The sequence below is a fragment of the Triticum dicoccoides genome, chromosome 4B, assembly GCF_002162155.2.
Source record: "Triticum dicoccoides isolate Atlit2015 ecotype Zavitan chromosome 4B, WEW_v2.0, whole genome shotgun sequence".
NCBI lineage: Eukaryota > Viridiplantae > Streptophyta > Magnoliopsida > Poales > Poaceae > Triticum > Triticum dicoccoides.
In genome coordinates, this window is record NC_041387.1 from 427,338,010 (window position 1) to 427,343,540 (window position 5,531).

Sequence of the window (5,531 nt, forward strand, 5' to 3'; positions counted from 1 at the left end):
TTTTCATGGTTTACATGATTACACAATCAAATAACCAAATATGTATAGCTATATGCTCTGCGCTTTAATATTTGCCACAAGCTGAAGGATCTGCCAAACAAGAAGAAAGGAAACGGACAGAGAAAATATGCTCCACATATTCAGAGGACTGCATAGTAAGTATGTGTACAAAAGGAGTGGTTGCGTGCATCAACCAATCCAGAGGCTAGGGGACCACTTGTAAACATGTTCTGCGATATGAACCGACATGAGCATTGCTCAGTCATGAACTTGTAATATGTGGTCTTCGGATTATGGCTTAGACCTACTCTTGTAACTTTGATGTCATTGGCCATACTCCCAGATTGCGGTAATACACTGAAAGTGCTTTAATTTGATGGTCACTTTATTTTTTTTATGCTAAATAAAAGTTGCAACATTCATGACTTTGGTCCGTCCTCCCGCATGCTGCTATCCATGGTGCTCCATAGCCCACTGTCGGGCTGGCGTGGCAAGCCAGCATGGCAGGAGGCCCACGCCCTCCCTGCCTATCTCCCTATGATTTGTGGGTCCTATAATATAAGAAAGAAAATGAGGAGCCTTGGGCTTTCAAAATCAGGACCTCAGGACATCTCCAATGCGGCACCTATTGGACATAATCAAATGTCTGCTCATGGGACTATCCAACCAGAATCAACATCGATTTTTCTTTTATTGATTTTTGGAGAGATTGCCTTTTACGCAAACAATCCCTAAAACAACTAATCTACTCCTTGTCGGAGAGGAGGTTGAGGAACAAGGCGGAGCTGACGATGGATGCCTCTTTGGCATCGTCATTGTTGCCGGCTGGTGTGAACAAGGCGGAGCTGACGATGGGCATCGTCGTCGTGTTGCTCTGGCTCGAAGAGGCAGTTGTACTCCACCTCGTTGACGCGAAGCTGCGAGCACTTGCGGCAGCCGTGCGGGCACCATGCATGAACGTGAATACCGCCCAGTTCATGTCGACGATGTCCAGGTCTACCGCACCATGGACGCGACGACAACGTCTCACGCATGCTCTGCCTCCAACTAATCCTTCGCCGGCCGATGCTCTTCCAGGAGCACCATGTTGTATTGTTGCTCTGCCTGCAGCGGTCTGAACCCGGGCACCGATGTCGCGTCTGTTAAAATAAATGTGTACACGCCAGGCTACAGTTTGACTTGTAATTAGTGAAGGGTTAGGTGCTTGAGTCGAACATATGTAACCCAATACTATTTTTTTTTGCGGGTGAACCCAGTACTATTATATAAGGGTACCGCGGGGTAGCCAAATGGACTAGACATAAATTGGTAGGCTAGACAAAGATCACGAGAGAGATGGTCAGGTGTCCATGGCAGGGGTAGTCGGACTAGCTGTGGTGTGATGGTCGGAGCGCTGTCTGATGGCCTCGGTCGGCTTGTCGTTGACTCTACGGTGTTGATTTAGTACATGAGGAGGAAGGCCCGTAGTTGTATGCGTCGGGGGTGTAGCTATGATTGGGAACCTAGTTAACAACTCTCAATGTCGTACTCGTGTGATTGCTTCTTCTTGACAGATCAGTATGCGCTTCAAATTATTCTCAGCCTCCGCTACCTCAGCGGGCGCCTTCCCTTCCACCGCAGGTGCCTTCTCGTTTGTGGCCTCCGCCATCGCAATGGTGCCGCTCTCCTCCTCTGCGCTCTCCGATCTCAACTCCCGCGAGCTCGAAGGTTGGCCCGCCTCAATACGGGCCTGGTGCCAGGCGTCGGCGACCTCTATCGCGATTTTGACGAAGCACGCCGGCGACAGCTGCCTCCACTATGAAGGAGTGGTGCCGACTATTGCGATGGCGGACGAGGATGCAAACTAGTGGGTAGTTGGACGGTAAGAGAAGGAGCTCAGAGGGGTAGGGTTTTGGGACATGGTCGGTCTAGTGTATATAAACGGCTTGTGTACGCGCATATTTGCTTTGACACATACACATTAATTTGTGAAGATTAATCCACTCATTTTGTGTGTGAAGATTAATAAAAGAAGAAAAGAGGCAATTAAAATCCTTGATTTTAATCTATACTACCGGTAGCAACCATCATATTAGAGCTCTGTATAATCAATCTATTATTTATATTGGCCACATAAAATATTTTAAGGGGGACCTGATTCCGATGTTCCATGAGCTTTTTGCCGGACAGCTTCAATTGTTTAAGCTGAATTTCGGAACGATAACTCTTCTTCCTAAGAAGACAGAGGCCGTTCGCATTGAGCAGTTCAAGCCTATATGTCTGCTGAATGTTAGTTTCAAAATCTTCACCAAGGTTGGGACGAACAGACTTACGCAGATTGCGCATTCTGTGGTGCAACCGTCTCAGACTGCTTTCATGCCAGATAGAAATATTCTTGAAGGGGTTGTCGTCTTGCATGAAACGCTCCATGAGATTCACTCAAAAAAACTAGATGGCGTTGTTTTTAAAGTGGATTTTGAAAAAGCATACGATAAAGTTAAATGACCTTTCCTTCAACAGGCTTTGCGTATGAAAGGATTTGACCCGGCCTGGAGAAACCAGATTGAATCCTTTACACAAAAAGGGAGTGTAGGGATTAAAGTGAATAATGACATATGTCACTACTTCCAGACTCACAAAGGGTTAAGGCAAGGAGATTCCATGTCACCGATCCTATTCAACATAGTGGTTGATATGCTGACCATTTTAATAGGACAGGCTAAGGATGCAGGACAGGTAGGCGGCCTTGTTCCGCATTTTGTTGATGGAGGTATCTCCATCCTTCAGTATGTTGATGATACTATCATCTTCATGGAGCACGACTTGGCGAAAGCGAGAAACATGAAGCTCATGTTATGCTTATTTGAACAATTGACCGGGTTAAAAATTAACTTCGACAAGAGCGAATTGTTCTATTTTGGAAGAGCTAATGATGACCAGGAGGCTTATAAACAATTGTTCGAATGTGAATTGGGAACGTTACCGTTCACATATTTAGGTATACCCATTCATCATCGTAAGCTGACTAACAAAGAGTGGAAATGCATTGAGGATCGTTTCGAGAAGAAGCTGAGCTGTTGGAAAGAGAAGCTCATGTCATATGGAGGGCGTTTAATTTTGATTAATTTGGTCCTCACAAGTATGCCTATGTTTCTCCTATCCTTTTTCGAGGTCCCGGTAGAAGTCAGGAAAAGGCTAGATTTCTATCGATCAGGATTCTTTTGGCAGAGTGATGAGCTTAAACGAAAGTATAGGCTTGCTAAATGGGATATAATCTGTAGGCCGAAGGACCAAGGGGTCTAGGTATTGAAAATCTGGAAGTCAAAAACAGATGTCTCCTTAGCAAGTGGCTGTTCAAACTTTCGTCCGAGGCGAAGGCTATTTGGGCTCAGATTTGCAAAATAAATATTTTCACTCTAAAACCTTGTCCCAGGTGACAGTGAGGCCGACTGACTCACCATTTTGGAAAGGCTTGATGAGAGTCAAACCACTCTTTTTCAAAAGGACAAGGTTCTTAGTCGGAAATGGAGCTAATACGAGGTTCTGGGAGGATACGTGGATTGGGGAGACTTCCCTTGCACTTCAATATCCTACTTTGTATAACGTTATTCAACGTAGAGAAGACTATGTTGCAACCGTTCTACAATCCACTCCCCTCAATATTAGTTTTCGAAGGACGCTAGTGGGAAATCGTTGGGAGGCCTGGCTTCATCTTGTAAGACGTCTGATGGATGTCCAGCTGTCTCAGCAGCCAGATCAGTTGTATTGGAAACTAACTAAGAACGACATGTTCTCGGTCAAATCCATGTATCTGTATGTCATCAACTCTAGCGTGATTCCCTCCTAGAAGCACGTTTGGAAAGTGAAGGTACCTTTGAGAATCAAAGTGTTTATGTGGTTTGTGCATAAACAAGTTATTTTGGCAAAACGCAACTGGGTGGGTTCTGCAAGATGTAGTTTTTGTGACCATAATGAAACTATCAAACACCTCTTTCTTGATTGTCCGCTGACCAAGATTCTGTAGCGGTCGATTCATATTGCTTTTAATATTAATCCGCCCACTTCTATCAACACGTTATTTGGAACGTGGCTTAATGGGATTGATTCAGATACAGTGAGGCACATTCGTGTTGGCGTTTGTGCTTTTTTTGGGCAGTCTGGAACTGCAGAAATGATTTGGTTTTTAACAAAACAACGAACATCCACCTTTTGCAAGTTATCTTCAGGGCCACTGCGTTGATCCGTATGTGGTCGCTACTTACTCTGACGGAGGCCAGGGAGGATTTGGTTACCGCGTCTACCCGATGGGAGATGGTAACTCGGGATATTTTCAACCGGTTTGGATGGCGGTCATGTAATAGGATAGGCATGTAGTGCTCCTATTTTTATTTGCCAGCCGGTTGTGGCTTTGTCCTTTTTGTTTAGCTCTTATGAGCATTTGTTTTTTTTCTTATTTCGAGACTTGGAGACTTTGTTGCTGGATATTTTTCTTAATAAGATGAGCCGTATGCATCTTTCGGATGCAGAGGCTGGGGTAAACCCCCTTTTCGAAAAAAACATAGAATATTTTTACAGGGTGGCGATTTGTTTCCTCTCTACAACAACGCCGTTACAAGATTCAGGGAAGGTGCCGTCTGTAATGCAGTCTGCTAGACGCTCATGTTTTGCTCTTTCAGGCCTTATATAATATAAGGTTTTAGGAAAGGTGCTTAAGAAAAATAATTTTTTGACATCAGTGTTATCTGAAGTGGTAGATGTTTAATTAGACATCCTTTTATAGAGATAAGCATCGATGCTTAAAAGTTTAGTTTTTTTACTGAGCACTTTCAATTGTACATGGCCTTAGGGTGCACTACTTGATTTTTTGACAAATGATGAATTTTATTAGCTCAAAGTAAAGCATCAAGAAGATACAAACGTGATGAGCATACACCCGACCTCTACATATCTAGGATGCACATAATCAACACAACACACGCACATAAACATGCTAACAACTAGTAAAGTCTTATAAGACCAAAGCTATATGTAGGCAAGAAAAAAAAAGATCAGATCTACGATCGACAAACTACGAAAATCACCAGATTCGCACCAATCATGTCACACTACTAGGAAAAACCTTATACATAGAATCTTACCAGTAGCGCGTGTTAAAATGAGGCGCTACTGCTAATTAGCAGTAGCGCGTCTGCCAAAACCGTGCTACTATTACCCCCTTAGCAGTAGCGTGGCAGGAACAGAACGCGCTACTACTATAATTGCCACACTGTTCCCGACGTGCTAGGTATAGTAATAGCGCCCTTCCAGAAACGGCGCTACTACTAGGGATTTTAGCAGCAGCGCGTTTTTCCTCCCCACGCTACTGTTAAAGCTATTTTCACCTAACCCCCCGCGCGACATGATTCCCTCTCCTCTGCTTCCTCCCCCAATTCCCCACTCTCTCTTCTCCCCCTCGTCGCCTCTGCCTCGCCGCCGTCTCCCCCGACCCCGCCTCGCGGCCGTCTCCCCCGACCCCGCCTCGTCGCCGTCTCCCCCGACCCCGCCTCGCCGCC